We start from the raw sequence: 17,771 nt of genomic DNA on the forward strand, positions 1-17,771 counted from the left end.
GGTGTATAAAGCCCATTCTAGAACATTGCGATCCACATGCAGGAAAAATATATATATATATATATATAAAAGAATAAATAAATACATAGTCAATAGACAAAAAAAAAACACAGAAAATTGGAGTCATATGCGTCCACCATTTGTTTGTTCATACGGTGCGTATACAGCTAATAAAAGAATATAGTCTTCTGTGAACAGAAAAAAAAGAAACAAAAGTAAATAATCTTATTCGCTTGACTACAAAAAAAAAGCACACATAAAGAAAATATAAATAAAAATAATTATATTCTCCCAAAACACATAAAAATGACATATAGAGAACAGAAATCTGAATGAAATCCCTGGGCAAGGAGCACCAATGAGACAGTCACCAGAAAAGACCAGAAACCACCACAGCAATATGTACAGGGGTTATCGTATCTGGACAATCTAACCAACAGTCAATACACAGCAACCCCAAAACTCTCATGTATAGCAATAAAAAGAACCCCGAATGTGTTATGTGAATTATCTAAACACATTCAAATCATAATCCATATTAAGACCGCTTGGGGCTAAAGAAACATATTTGCTGCAACTCCTGTAGTTTTAATAATTGTTCTCTATTACCCCCACCCCATTTCAAAGGAGGAACTCTATCCACAATAGTAAATTTAAGTTGTTGTACCATATGTCCTGCCTCCACAAAATGTCTCCAGACAGGAAGCTTACATTTTTTAGTACGTATATTCGACTTATGGTTATATAACCGTAGTCGACACTCCATCGAAGTCTCACCCACATAAATCAGCTTACATGGGCATCGAAGCACGTAGATTACATAATCACTCTTACAAGTAAGAAAATAGTTGATTTTAAACCTTCTCCCTGTGATAGGGTGAATGAAACTGTAAAGGATCTGCCAGACACAGCTTCTGTGTCGACGCCCGTGGTTAATCAGTCTGCATTTGCTCCTAGCTCGATCTGCTACCACTCAGGCTGGTAGGCTAAGGAGTGGGAGAACCTATCACAGCCTGGCCAGACGGTTCTAGCTCCAGCCCTCGGTCTATGCATACCTTCATTTGCTTCTTGTCTTTGCCTGTGATTCTCTCTTGTTTCCTGGCCTGCTGTTCCAGCTATTACTATTTACCTCAGCTTCATATTGACCCTGGCTTTACTGACTACACTCCTGCTCTGCGTTTGGTACCTCGTACACTCCTGGTTTGACTCGGCTCGTTCACTACTCTTGTTGCTCACGGTGTTGGCAAGGGCAACCGCCCCTTTTCCCTTAGCTTTTGTGTTCCCTTGTTTGTTTGTCTTTCGGGCACATATTGAGCGTGGGGACCGTCGCCCAGTTGTACGCCGTCGCCTAGGACGGGTCGTGCAACTAGGCAGGGACTTAGGGCTCACCTGTCTGTCTCCCTACCCCGTCATTACAGAAACTGTCACCCTTTACCATTAGGGGGCAGTTCTCGCACGACAAGCAGGGAAAACAACCATTACGAGTAGAGTGGAGATGTGTACCTGTCAAAAGTTTTCTGCTTTTGCTAATATCAGTTTTAACTAGCATATGCTTTAAGTTGCATGTTCTTCTATAAAAAAAAATAGTGGTGGATTCTAAAATTCAATAGTCTCCTTATAGTAATTACACAAGATCCTCCAATGTTTTTTGACTATTGCTGCTACATGAAAACTATAGCCACTAAAACTAGACACCATGGGTAGTCTCTTGGGTTTCACTGTTCACTCTACTCTATTACTCAGTACTAGTCTATCCATGCTCTTTACCTTGGTCAGGTGACTATTTATCACCCATCTCGGATAACCTATCTCTGTAAACTTCCCAATCATCTGGTCAAGTCTCCTATTCACGTCATTTGGGTTATCTACAATCCTCTTAACACGTAATAGTTGACTATATGGTAGGGAAGGTACCATGCCAATCGGATGATGCCTGTCATACCTGAGTGGGTTATTACAATCCATCGGTTTGGTATAAAGGTCACTCTTAAGTTTGTCACCCACTAGGTAAACCATGGTATCCAGGAACTGTAGATTATGTTCAGAGACCACCCTGGTAAATATTATATCAGGAACGATATGGTTAAAAAAATATAAAAAAATAAATCCAAAGAGGACATATTACTGGTCCATATGAGGAAGAGATTGTCTATGTATCGCCACCACCTCAAAATAGACCTGAAGGGGTGGGACAAGATCAGCCATCACAATATACTTGTAACATCAAAGGACACAAGTGGAGAACCAGAAGGGAAAGAAACTACCCTGATTTTTAACAAAGAATTGGATGTATCCCTTTTTCATTATTTATATATATATACATATATATATATATATATATATATATATATATATATATATATATATAAATACAGAACAATAATAAATACAGAACAAAAAGAGCGGCACTCCAGCTGACTTAATCAAAAAATAAGTTCACCCATGGTGAGTAGGCGCAGTTTCGACCATATAGTCATTTTCAAGCCTTGGTGAAAATGTCACCTTCTCACCATGGGTAAATAAAACACTTATTTCTTTTATTAAACCAGTTGGAGTTCCGCTCTTTTTGTGCTGTATTTTGTAAAAGTCTGGGTTTGGAGGTCAACCTGGTGAGTGGAGCACCCTATTATTGGATCTGAAATCCTATGCACATTGCCACCCCATTAAATTTTTTATATATATATATATATATATATATATATATATATACAGATATATACAAAGTCCAGCAGCACCAGCAGCGTGTGGGTGCAAGCTCAAAAGGACAGACCGAGTCCCAGATACACAGAAATCCCAAAAATGAGCAGCAACTCCAATATAAAGGGTGAAAAAGTGGGTACTTTAATGCCCGTGCAACGTTTCAGCTCCGTTCACTGGAGCCTTTCTCAAGCAAATGACACAGTGTAAGATCTCACAATAAAACAGGACGTTAATCAAGCAGTGTTACAACAGTAATCAAGGAAAAAAGAAACAAGATATATAGAGTAACCAATATATAGCATAAGATACAACATTGGTGTGTGTCAGAGAATCACAACAGTATGCAAAGTGACTGTATTAATACATACAGGCCGATCTATATACATAAAACATGTAAACAAGACTTGTGTAAACAGGTGTGACGTGGGTTAAAATTAAATGAATCACCTCTCATTATCTCACAGTGTAGCGCCGAAAACGGCATCCGAACAGCGCAACTGTGCATGTCCGGAAGTTATTCTAATTGCGAGTAACAGGATACAAGCGGCGCATGCGCCGTGGAGGAATGAAGCCACGGCGGCCATGATAAGTAAGGGGAATAGACTACGGACGCCAGAAGGCGTATAACAGGTATGGGGACATAATATACCTCTCGGTCATCCCGATATTATAGTGGAAAGTATTTTAATAGAGATAATGGCGCTAGGGAAAACGATTATAGAGGATAAGCCCATAAGGAATGTGCATTAATAGTCATGTGACACGGGTCAGTTTAACCCATGTGCCAGAAAGCTAAGGAAGCCTCAAAAACACATTAACAAGGGGAAGGGGAGTGAACACAATGGTCATCGTCAGATAACCATAGTACATACCCCAAAAATGTGGGGTACCAACAACAAGAATATGCGTTAGCATACTCTGTAGCTAGAGGGACTCCACATAGCACCCTATAAAAAGTGTGGGGGTGACCACACCTGTGTGTAGAAAGAGGGGACCAGAGCTTGGCAAAGACTGTATTTGCATGAGGCCAAAATGGGCATCCAATAAAGATTTCCAATCAGGGGACCCGTATATATAGGGTGGGGCGGTGGTAGTCATGGATACCTCCATGTACCTTGATGAAATCAACAGACAACTTAGTGACCCCAATGTTTACAAACAGATCAGTTATGATCCCAAGTTCGAGATTTCAAGAGAAATCAAATGCATTGTGGATGAGGCACTATTAGGTGGCATCATTGATGATGACTTGGCTCAATACCTGGTGATTGATCAGCCAAGAACCCCGGTCGTTTATGTACTCCCCATTATCCACAAGTCACTGACCAACCAACCTGGCAGACCAATTGTGTCCGGTTCGGACTCCATTTTCTGCCATATTGCTGTCTTCTTGGATAAAATTCTGAGGAAATATGCATTAGAAGCTAGCTCCTACATTAGAGATACCTCTGACTTTTTGTGTAAATTACATGATGTTACTTTCCCTCCAGGTACTCAGTTGAGACTTGTGTCTTTTGATGTAACTAGCTTATATACGATCATCGACCATACTAGGGGCATTTCTACTGTCAAACGTTTTCTGTGTGATTCTGAGTACACTACGGACTGTCGTCTATTTCGGATACAATTACTGAATGTTATTTTGAGACGTAATTATTTTCTCTTTGGCAACAATTTCTTTTATCAGCTACAAGGTACTGCGATAGGCTCGAACATGGCACCCACCTATGCCAACATGTATATGCACTCACTTGAGGAAACATTGATCTATACCTCCCCCCTGTTCACACATGTCCTCAGATGGTGGCGTTACATTGACGACATTTTCTTAATTTGGACAGGTGATCTGACAGATCTACATGAGTTCCACACTTACTTGGACCAGATCGATGAGACTGTAAAATTTACTATGGTACACTCTGACATACAGATGCAGTTTCTTGACGTTCTAGTCACACTAGAAGGAGACACGTTCTCAACCACACTATACGTGAAACCCACTGACTGTAATAACTTGCTTGACTTTCACAGTAATCACCCCAGGAAAATGGATAGGAGTTTGCCCACTAGCCAATTCATGCGTGTGAAAAGAATTGTTAGCAACACTGATAGCGCTATAGACTCTATTGACACGATGGTCCTTAAATTTAAGAGACGTGGCTATCCACAACGTCTGCTGAATGAACATCGCCACAAGGTACAACACCTAGATAGGGACACACTCCTTACAAATCGAACATTCAAGCCTAGACTTGAACGTATACCATTCATCTCCACATACAGTGAAGAAAGTGGACAGATTTCTGATATTATTCGCCGCCACTGGCCCATGCTGGGAAGTTGCCTGCAACATATTCCTGAATTTTCCAAACCTCCTTTGTTCTCCTATTGTAGGTCGCCTAATCTGAAAGATAAACTTGTGAAAGCTGACATGGGGCCACAGAGGGTGAGTAGACAGACATACCTCACATCCCCTAAACTAGGATGCTTCCCTTGCCTCAGTTGTGTCAACTGTAAACTCATTCATAAGGGATCTCATTTGACGCACCCTACTACCAATAAAACATACAACATACGACATTTCCTTACCTTTGACAGTGACCATGTTATATATGTTCTCCAATGTCCTTGCAAATTGCTCTACGTTGGTGAGACAACACTTGACCTCAAGACTAGACTTAACCAACACAGATATACCATTAGAAAAAAAGAGGTTGGACCTACCCGTATCTAAACACTTCACTGACATGGGACACCAAGAAAACCATTTAAGGTTTTGGATTCTGGACCACATTCCTCCTCTGAGGAGAGGGGGTAATAGGTCAAAAGCACTCAAGATCCGTGAACTCCAATGGATCAGTAGACTTAATTCTCTCAAACCACACGGGCTCAATGTAGACTTTGCTCTAGGTGGTCTGGTCTGAGGCCATTTCCCCTGTGATGCCTTTTGGACCCTGTCTCTGACATTTGCCTTCAGTTTTATGATTTTATGACTTCCTTCCCCCCCTTCTCTCCTCCTGTTATACTATGTTACAAAGATGACATTTATTAACAATTTTTTCTTTATTTTCAGATGAACCACATCTGTATTTTCGTCACCTCTACGATTTCTCATTGGTGTTTTTTCCTCCTTGTTATCTATTGTAGAGTAACTTGATGTGTTTTCCATTACATATACCTCTCTGATATACGGGTCCCCTGATTGGAAATCTTTATTGGATGCCCATTTTGGCCTCATGCAAATACAGTATTTGCCAGGCTCTGGTCCCCTCTTTCTACACACAGGTGTGGTCACCCCCACACTTTTTATAGGGTGCTATGTGGAGTCCCTCTAGCTACAGAGTATGCTAACGCATATTCTTGTTGTTGGTATCCCACATTTTTGGGGTATGTACTATGGTTATCTGACGATGACCATTGTGTTCACTCCCCTTCCCCTTGTTAATGTGTTTTTGAGGCTTCCTTAGCTTTCTGGCACATGGGTTAAACTGACCCGTGTCACATGACTATTAATGCACATTCCTTATGGGCTTATCCTCTATAATCGTTTTCCCTAGCGCCATTATCTCTATTAAAATACTTTCCACTATAATATCGGGATGACCGAGAGGCACATGCGCCGCTTGTATCCTGTTACTCGCAATTAGAATAACTTCCGGACATGCGCAGTTGCGCTGTTCGGATGCCGTTTTCGGCGCTACACTGTGAGATAATGAGAGGTGATTCATTTAATTTTAACCCACGTCACACCTGTTTACACAAGTCTTGTTTACATGTTTTATGTATATAGATCGGCCTGTATGTATTAATACAGTCACTTTGCATACTGTTGTGATTCTCTGACACACACCAATGTTGTATCTTATGCTATATATTGGTTACTCTATATATCTTGTTTCTTTTTTCCTTGATTACTGTTGTAACACTGCTTGATTAACGTCCTGTTATATTGTGAGATCTTGCACCGTGTCATTTGCTTGAGAAAGGCTCATTTTTTGGATTTTTATATATATACATATATATATATATATACACTACCGTTCAAAAGTTTGGGGTCATCCAGACAATTTTGTGTTTTCCATGAAAACTCCCACTTATATTTATCAAATGAGTTGCAAAATGACTAGAAAATATAGTCAAGACATTGACAAGGTTAGAAATAATGATTTTTATTTGAAATAATAATTTTCTCCTTCAAACTTTGCTTTCGTCAAAGAATGCTCCATTTGCAGCAATTTACAGCATTGCAGACCTTTGGCATTCTAGCTGTTAATTTGCTGAGGTAATCAGGAGAAATGTCACCCCATGCTTCCAGAAGCCCCTCCCACAAGTTGGATTGGCTTGATGGGCACTTCTTGCGTACCATTCGGTCAAGCTGCTCCCACAACAGCTCTATGGGGTTGAGATCTGGTGACTGCGCTGGCCACTCCATTACAGATAGAATACCAGCTGCCTGCTTCTTCCCTAAACAGTTCTTGCATAATTTGGAGGTGTGCTTTGGGTCATTGTCCTGTTGTAGGATGAAATTGGCTCCAATCAAGCGCTGTCCACAGGGTATGGCATGGCGTTGCAAAATGGAGTGATAGCCTTCCTTATTTAAAATCCATTTTACCTTGTACAAATCTCCCACTTTACCAGCACCAAAGCAACCCCAGACCATCACATTACCTCAACCATGCTTGACAGATGGCGTCAGGCACTCTTCCAGCATCTTTTCAGTTGTTCTGCGTCTCACAAATGTTCTTCTGTTTGATCCAAACACCTCAAACTTCGATTCGTCTGTCCATAACACTTTTTTTCCAATCTTCGTCTGTCTAATGTCTGTGTGCTTTTGCCCATATTAATCTTTTCCTTTTATTAGCCAGTCTCAGATAATGCTTTTTCTTTGCCACTCTGCCCTGAAGGCCAGCATCCCGGAGTCGCCTCTTCACTGCAGACGTTGACACTGGCGTTTTGCGGGTACTATTTAATGAAGCTGCCAGTTGAGGACCTGTGAGGCGTCTATTTCTCAAACTAGAGACTCTAATGTACTTGTCTTGCTGCTCAGTTGTGCAGCGGGGCCTCCCACTTATCTTTCTACTCTGGTTAGAGCCTGTTTGTGCTGTCCTTTGAAGGGAGTAGTACACATCGTTGTAGGAAATCTTCAGTTTTTTGGAAATTTCTCGCATGGAATAGCCTTCATTTCTAAGAACAAGAATAGACTGTCGAGTTTCACATGAAAGCTCTCTTTTTCTAGCCATTTTGAGAGTTTAATCGAACCCACAAATGTATTGCTCCAGATTCTCAACTAGCTCAATGGAAGGTCAGTTTTATAGCTCCTCTAAACAGCAAAACTGTTTACAGCGGTGCTAACATAATTGCACAAGGGTTTTCAAGTATTTTCTAATCATCCATTAGAAAGTTAGCAAACACAGTTAGCAAACACAATGTACCATTAGAACACTGGAGTGATGGTTGCTGGAAATGGGCCTCTATACACCTATGTAGATATTGCATTAAAAACCAGACGTTTGCAGCTACAATAGTCATTTAGCACATTAACAATGTATAGAGTGTATTTCTGATTAATTTTATGTTATCTTCATTGAAAAAAACTGTGCTTTTCTTGCAAAATACGTAAATTTCTAAGTGACCCTAAACTTTTGAACGGTAGTGTATATATATATATATATATATATATATATATATATATGTGTTATTCTGATTTCTATCTTATATTGGTTATCTTCACATTTGCCTAAAGGCAATGTGGTCAATGAAAATACTTTATATGCAATCTTCAATGTACAGGATCAGGCATCCCTTGATTGTTACCAGCTAAATGTACAAATTGCATAGAGCGAAGATGCAAAACCAGTATGCTAGACATGTCTTGATAAGCAAATGGACTAAAATGGGACCCAACAGGACAAATCTGGTGATAGCAATTTACATTACATGTATCTGTAGTTCATTTATTGTATAAAGTACCTGGATTATCATCCCCACTCTGGAGAGTTAGTAATTGCAAAGAATTGTTAATCTTGTATGACAAGTAATATAAAATTAATAATAAAAAACAAATAACATGAAATCTGGATATTTTTATGTGTTTTATTCTTTATACCAGAGGTGTAGGTCTTTGGATGACATATATTGCAATATTGATCCCTATTGCTATAATCGCTCTAGTAACACCCATTTTTGTGGTTGTTGTTTGTGCCAGCAAGACTGTCAGAAAAAGTAGCAGCATGCTGTGCCCCATACCCCACTTGCATTGGCTTTTTGACAAAGTTTGCCCCATTGCCCATTTGACTCGCTAAGGGTATATTCATACGTGGCAGATTTGATGCAGAAATGTCTGCAACTGAAAATCTGTTGCATTCATCTGAACGAGGTTGTTTCTGCAGAATGTGCATGGATTTTTGCAAACACTATTCAGATGAATGAGATAATCACAGACATTTCTGCAACAAATATGCCACTTGTGAACTTTTCCTAATAATGTAGAAGACTGCAAGTCCAATACGGTCGACTGCCAGTCTCCCATGCAGATCCATTATTACTCTTTTACCAGACTAAATGTAGTATAAGCAGAATAGATTTGTTAGGATGAATTTATTAAGATGTCTTCTTTCACCATTATTTTCTTTTATCATCAAATGAATACACCAAGTATTTTAAAATACAATGCAACATTTCACAAACAAAATGTTATATATGTTAAAAAGAAAGAACAATCTAGAAAACATAAACACTGCTCTGTACTAGTCCCTCTTGTTTCCCACAGTATTATTTATGAAAAAGGAATTATGATCTCCATGCTAACTTTAACTGTTGGCTGAATATTAAATATTTTTGACAACTTTATTAATAAAGAAGAAAAACATCTGTCAGAAACATATGGCATTATATTCTTCTAACATGATATTTCTCTTCTGGAGACCTGAAATAACCCCTGTTTTCTAGCTGGTCTAAAAGTTTTTCTTTTATCAATACCATGTACAAGCTTGAGATGATAGAATTCATGTGTACTTAGAAAATCAATGGTGGACATAGTTTGCTGATCTCTAGTTATTATATTACATACTGATGTTTCTGTGATTATTTGGAAACAGGTGCCCCCAACCATTACATGCCATTTAAAGTGTTATATGTGGTAGATGGGCCCGTCAGACACAAGGGCTCGGGTGTGACTGCATCCTGTGAACCCCCAACAGTTACAGCCCAGTAAAGGGGGTTTTACACACAGTGGCGGATCCCCATATGGGCGTTTTGGGCGGTCGCCCGGGGCCCAAGGCTTGCAGGGGGCCCATAGCTTCCCACACCGCACACAAGTGAAACAAAACTCTCCAGGGCTGCTGCTGCCGGCCGCATTCTAGTGATCATCGGTCCCACGTGCTGATGAAGAGGCGGGGGGAATGTGCAGGGGGAGTCAATTGCGGCCAGGGAACAGGGGCACAGCACATCAGCTGTAGAGAGCAGACTGTCAGAGATTGTGATGGGCAGGTGCTGGAGTCTCCCTGACAGTCTGCTCCTCTGTGTAGCTGTACACTGTCCCTCCTGTCTAAACTTCCAGCAGCTGCCTGATAACGGCAAAACTGAAACTAGAGGGTGAAGGACCTGTGGTGACGTCACAGTCACATGATTAAGGTCCTGGAGGCTGCCAGAGACAAACACCGCAGAGGAAGAGACTGGTAAGTGTGTGTGTGTGTGTGTGTGTGTGTGTGTGTGTGTGTGTGTGTGTGTGTGTGTTAGTTAATGTAAGTCTATATAGTGTGTGCTGTGTATATAGTGTCTATAATGCAAGTCTATGTAGTGTGTGTGTGTTTATGTGTGTGTGTCATAATGTAAGTCTATATAGTGTGTGCTGTGTATATAGTGTGTGCTGTGTATATAGTGTGTGCTGTGTATATAGTATGTGCTGTGTTTATAGTGTCTATAATGTAAGTCTATATAGTGTTTGTGGTTTGAATATATAGTGTTTGGTGTTAGTGTGAATTGTATATAGGGTGTTTAATCTCACATTTTTTGTGTGCAAAATAACTTCCCACCCATAGATCCCTCTGCAGTAAGTCAGATGCTCAGAACCCCCCCCCCCCCCCCCCCCCTGCAGTATAATCTCCCCCATAGAGCCCTCAGTAGTTATTATACTGCAGGGGGGGGGGGTCAGAGCGTTTGATTGACTGTTCAGGGTTCTATAGGGGAATAACTCCTTCCCCCCCCAGAGCCATAAGGGCGGATTTACACGAACGTGTAATACGTCCGTGCAACGCGCGTGCTTTTCACGCGCGTCGCACGGACCTATGCAAGTCTATGGGGCAGTGCAGACTGTCAGTGATTTTTGCGCAGCGTGAGTCCGCTGCGTAAAACTGACGACATGTTCTATATTTCTGCGTTTTTTGCACATCACGCACCCATTGGAGTCAATGGGTGCGTGAAAATCACGCATGCCACACGGAGGCACCTCCGTGGGACGTGCGTGATTTGCTCAACAGCAGTATAACTATGATTGCAAACAGAAAAGCACCAGGTGCTACAAACATACAAACAGAGTGTCATAATGATGGTGGGTGCGCGAAAGGCATATGGCATATGGTGATGACACACGGAGCTGTTAAGTGCCTTTTGCGCGCGCAAAACGCCGCATTTTTTGCGTGCCCAAAACGCACACGCTCGTGTAAATCCGCCCTAAGTGTCAGACACTTAGACCCTCCCATAGGGCACTCAGCAGTCAGTCAGATGCACTGGGGAGGGGTGTCTGACTGCTTAAAGGGTAACTAACAAAACTTTTTAAAAAAAATTACATGTCATAGTGACATGTCAAATGTTCTAATCGGTGGGGGTCCGGGCACTGAGACCCCACCAATCGCTGAAACAAAGTGGCAGAAGCGCTCAGGTGAGTGAGGAGCCACTTTGTTTCTGATCGTCTTTCCTCTGATAGCCGAGCATGCGGTGTATGGGCACAACAGAAAGTCTATGAGTCCGTACACCGTGCCGAGAAAAGACAGTCAGAAATTAAGTGGAACAGCGCTCACCCGAGCACTCCTGCTGCTTTGTTTTAGTGATCGGTGGTGGTCTCAATGCCGGGACCCCCATCAATCAAAACTTCTGACATATCACTCTCACTATGACAAGTTTAGTTGCCTCTTGGGGACTGAATTTATTGGTTTGAGTTAATGTATGGGCCTAGATCTTAATTTGCTTAGGGGTCTGGTGTATAAGACAATTTATGGTGTTTATTTCTGAATTTTTATGTTGCTATAGACGCTGAAAATGGCTACAGAATCAAGGGGAAAAGATTTCTCATCAGGAAACTCTGCAGTCATCAGGAGAAGTCGCCATAACGGTCTGTGTCAGATGGAGAAGAAAAGAGAACGACCCATCAGTGAAGACATCTCCTGTGAGTCATTGCATTTATAGATCTGTCACCTCTCCTGACATGTCAGTTATCGGAAATCCTTATATTCCACATAAAGTCTTTGTGTGCCCAGGACTAATAGACAAATGTGTGTTACCATTCCCATTGTCAGGAGGATGTGTCCCTACACAGTGTGATACGGTCAAGGATGGTTGGAGACTGTCAGTGTGTAGGGACACAGCCCTTTGACAAGGGGAATCGTAGCACTCATTTGTCAATGCTCACACAGAAAGGTGGTGTTTAATATAGACATGACGTGGCAGGGTGGTGGTGTAGAAGGGGGCCCAAGCTTGTGGAACAGCCCAGGGCCCATGGTTTACTTAATCCGCCACTGTTTACACAGGACGATTATCGGGCAGACAAGTGTTCATCTAACGCTCGTTGCCGATAATTGCCCTGTGTAAAAAGGGCAGCGATCAGCAGATGACCGAGCAAACGCTCGATCATCTGCTGGTCGAATAGTTTTAAAAAAAGTAAAAGAGTATCGTTGTCAGCAGCACATCTCCCTGTGTAAACATTGAGACGCACTCCCGACATGATAATAATGCATGGGGACGAGCAGTCGGAGTAACGACCGCTCTTCCTCATCCATAGCTCCGTGTGACAGGAGCAAACGATCGCCGATCAACGATGTCTCTTTGATCAGCGCTCGCTGCTCCAACTGCTTATCGACCAGTGTAAAAGGGCCTTAAAACTCCAAGATTGCTTTCTTGTGCATTAACACCACAATCTAGGCACATCAAGATTTGTCATCCCTTTTAAATGTTACAAATTATTATATACATCTAAAGGAACACTTAAAGGGGCTTTCCCATGAGAGACATTTATGACATATCCACAGGATAGGGGTTTAGGGGGCCCCGTTCTAGAGATAGGTGCGGGTCCCAGAGGTGGGACCCACATCTATCTGACTTTTATGACATATCCTGTGGATATGTCATAAATGTCTCTCATGGGAAAACCCCTTTAAATTGCTTTAAGGGATATTCTTATCTCAAATATTTATGGCATATCCACAGGATATGCCATAAATGTCCAATAGACGTGGGTCCCACCACTGGCACTACACCTATCTCTAGAACAAGGCCCCCTGAAACTTTTCCTACCTTGTCTCACTGTCGCTGATCAGGCCACTGAGTTACAAGGTGGCCAGGAGAATGGAAGCCACCGAGCTTGCTGAGCTACACTGTTTACGTAACTCCAATAGAAGGGAATGGGATATACGGAAACATGTGCTATGCTGTTTCCAGAACTTGGGAGCTACGGAGACAGTGTAGCATCCTGTGCTACACTGTTTCCGTAACACCCGTTAACTTCTATTGGAGTTATGGTAACAGCGTAGCTCAGCAAGCATGCCTATTTCTATACTCCCAGGCACCTCGTAACCCAGTGGCCGGAGAGCAACAACAGCGGGACAAGGTAGGAGAGGGGTCAGGGAACCCCGTTCTAGAGATGGTGCCCACATCTATTAGACATTTATGGCATATTATTTCTTACATATCTTGTGGATATGCCCTAAATGTCCAAGATGAGAATACCCCTTTAAAGGAGTTTTGTTGTTTTATGTAAATAGTGTTTATTCACAGTATAAATGAAAGGTTCGACCACTTCGTAGTATACAGTACTTTATGTCTTAATTACTCACTGTTTTGAAGATATATGTTTGCTGTCACTAAGTCTGTTTTCACATCACCGTTGCCCTTCCGTTGAGGGGTTCCGTTTGAGGTTTCCGTCGGGTTGACCCCTCAACGGAAAGGCAAACGGAAACCTAAGCTTCCGTTTCCCTCACCATTGATATCAATGGTGACGGAAACATGGCTAAAGGTTTCCGTTTGTCACTGTTGTGACAGGGTTCTGTCGTTTTTGACAGAATCAGTCGACTGTGTTATTGATTCCTTCAAATCAACCGAACCCTGTCACTACGGTGACAAACGTAAACCTTTAGCCATGTTTCCGTCACCATTGATATCAATGGTGGGGGAATCGGAAGCTTAGTTTTCCGTTTGCCTTTCCGTTGAGGGGTCAACCCAACGGAAATCTCAGACGGAACTGCAACAGTGATGTGAACAGGCCCTAAATCAAAAAAAGTGGTTAGTCAGAGGTAGCAAGTCGTACATACCTAATCCTGCTGTCAGCTGAGTGGATACAATTGTATCCATTCTAGGCAATGCTCTGGGAGATAAATAGCCTGGGCTCAAGACCGATACATTGTAGCAAACCATTAAAAAAATGTGCACAGCTGCTCATGTATTTAGCACAAAGAACATTGCTTTGACTAAAGACAATTAAAGAGGCTCTGTCACCAGATTTTGCAACCCCTATCTGCTATTGCAGCAGATAGGCGCTGCAATGTAGATTACAGTAACGTTTTTATTTTAAAAAAACGAGCATTTTTGGCCAAGTTATGACCATTTTTGTAATTATGCAAATGAGGCTTGCAAAAGTCCAAGTGGGTGTGTTTAAAAGTAAAAGTCCAAGTGGGCGTGTATTATGTGCGTACATCGGGGCGTTTTTAATACTTTCACTAGCTGGGCGCTCTGATGAGAAGTAACATCCTCTTCTCTTCAGAACGCCCAGCTTGTGACAGTGCAGATCTGTGACGTCACTCACAGGTCCTGCATCGTGTCGGCACCAGAGGCTACAGTTGATTCTGCAGCAGCATCAGCGTTTGCAGGTAAGTCGATCTTACCTGCAAACGCTGATGCTGCTGCAGAATCAACTGTAGCCTCTGCTGCCGATGTGGCCGTCACGATGCAGGACCTGTGAGTGACGTCACAGATCTGCACTGTCAGAAGCTGGGCGTTCTGAAGAGAAGAGGATGTTACTTCTCTTCACAGCGCCCAGCTAGTAAAAGTATTAAAAACGCCCCGATGTACGCACCTAATTACACGCCCACTTGGACTTTTACTTTTAAACACACCCACTTGGACTTTTGCAAGCCTCATTTGCATAATTACAAAAATGGTCATAACTTGGCCAAAAATGCTCGTTTTTTAAAAATAAAAACGTTACTGTAATCTACATTGCAGCGCCTATCTGCTGCAATAGCAGATAGGGGTTGCAAAATCTGGTGACAGAGCCTCTTTAAGATAGTTTTGATTTAAAGAGACTCTGTCACCAGATTATAAGTGCTCTATCTCCTACATAATCTGATTAGCGCTGTAATGTAGATAACAGCAGTGGTTTTTATTTTGAAAAACCATAATTTTTGACAAAGTTATAAACAATTTTAGATTTATGCTAATTAGTTTCTTAATAGACAACTGGGCGTGTTTTTACTTTTTACCAACTGGGCGTTGTACTGAGGAGTGTATGACGCTGACCAATCAGTGACCAATCAGCGTCATACACTTCTCATTGCTCCAGCCCAGCTACTTTCACTGCACAATCACACTGTAACAATGGGCTGGAACAATGAGAAGTGTATGACGCTGATTGGTCACTGATTGGTCAGCGTCATACACTCCTCTGTACAACACCCAGTTGGTAAAAAGTAAAAACACGCCCAGTTGTCTATTAAGAAACTAATTAGCATAAATCTAAAATTGTTCATAACTTTGTCAAAAATGATGGTTTTTCAAAATAAAAACCACTTTTGTAATCTACATTACAGCGCCAATCACATTATGTAGGAGATAGGGCACTTATAATCTGGTGATAGAGCCTCTTTAAGAGGCTCTCATGAGTATACTCGCTGACCGAGTGTTAACTAGCAACAATGTTGCATTTAATATTGGCTAATAGATATTTAAAGGGAAACTCCACAAAAACGTAGCTTCCCTTTATAATTATCCATTAAACGGGTTGTCTCATGATCTCCTTTTCCAATTGAAGTCGGCCTCAGCAGTCAGCTGAGATCTGCTCTTACACGTAATAACTGGTTGCACAGCTTTATTTCAGTTCAGCCCGCTGCTGTGGCGTAAGACCCCTTTATATCCGTCCGGTGTAGCGAGTACCAATCAACGAGACATCGATGATCGGCGCACGTTTGCTCCTGTCACACGGAGCTATGGATGGGGACGAGCGGTCGTTACTACAATCGGTTCGTCCCCATACATTATTATCATGTCGGCAGAGCGTCTCGATGTTTACAAAGGAAGATGTGCTGCCAACAACGATAATATTTCACTTTTTTTAAACGATACGACCAGCAGATGATTGAGATATTGCTCGTTCATCTGCTGATCGTTCCCCTGTTTACACAGGGCAATTATCGGCAACGAGCGTAATATTAACGCTCGTCTGCCCGATATTCGTCCTGTGTAAAACCCCTTTTTGCTGATTGCTCACTACAGAAGTCCAAGCAAACAAATGCTAAATTTCTAAACAAAACCTTAGTAAGTGTCAAGCCCCAGTTGGTGTGAGAGGTAAACACAGTGCTAAAGCTTTCACAAAATGACTTTGAAGGAAAGGGCTGTTTTCATTAACTGTTTACTTTCAATTGAATCTCTTTGGCATGTAAAAACACAAATATTTATATTACAGGAGTACTATGATGGTGAAGATATGTGCAGACAGCTAGACTCAGAAAAGAGAGTTGGTTATTTCTAGAGCTGTCCATTCATCAATTGTTAAAATAAACTACCCAGCTGGACGCCTCCAAACCCTCTCAAGTAGAGAGCACATTTGTAAGAAAAAGAAAACAAAGTAGCTGTGTTAGTTCAATTACACATAAAGGAGGACTGTAAATATACAGTGCATGTTTTGCTTCAGATACTTTGGAAACAATCTTACAATGAGAGGTGAAACTTTATCATCTATGTGAACAACCAGGATAACAGATATGTACAGCTGTTTCCTGCGAGAAATGACACGTGACCATGTGTCAACCAGCTGTAGAAGTTCATTATTTCACTAATAGACACTATCTAGAGACACACTGCAAAGTAGCAAAGCTTAAGAAGTATACCTGAAAAGATAGGGTCGTTTTACATGGCCCGACGAGGGCCGTGTAAATGAGCGCTGATCAACGAGACAGCTCATTGATGGGCGCTCGTTTGCTCCTTTCACAAGAAGCTATGTATGGAGACGAGTGCTCGTTACTCTGATTGCCAGTCCTCATACATTTCTATCATGTCGGCAGCGCACCTTCCTGTTTACACATGGATATGTGCTGCCGACCATGATAATATTTTAGGCTGCGTAAACGATACAATTAGCTGATGAACACTCGTTTGCCCGATAATTGGCCGGTGTAAAAGGGCCCTTAGATAAAGAGAGAGAGGTGATAGATATAGAAGATAGATAGATAGATAGATAGATAGATAGATAGATAGATAGAATATAATAGATCTTTCCTCAACCTCAAGACAACCAAAGTACTTGTTCATGCCCTTTTCATATCCCACCTAGACTGCTGCAACATTATCCTCTGCAGTATTCCCTCTAACATGCTTGCGCCGGTCCAATCCATCCTCAGCTCTGCTGCCCAATTAATCCACCTCTTTTCTCGATGTTCTATTCTATTCTCTGCCATCATACTCTGGAAAACATCAGAATCTCATCATCCAAACTTTCAAAAGCAACCCAAAAAAACTCACCTCTTCAAAAAAGTTTACGACCTGCATTAAACCTGTCTCCACTATAGCACATCTTGGTGTGTAAACATCGAGATGAGCTGCCGACATGATGATAATGTATGGGGACGAGCGATCGGAGTAACGACCGCTCC

This window comes from Rhinoderma darwinii, chromosome 1, assembly GCF_050947455.1.
Source record: "Rhinoderma darwinii isolate aRhiDar2 chromosome 1, aRhiDar2.hap1, whole genome shotgun sequence".
In the NCBI taxonomy this organism is placed as follows: domain Eukaryota; kingdom Metazoa; phylum Chordata; class Amphibia; order Anura; family Rhinodermatidae; genus Rhinoderma; species Rhinoderma darwinii.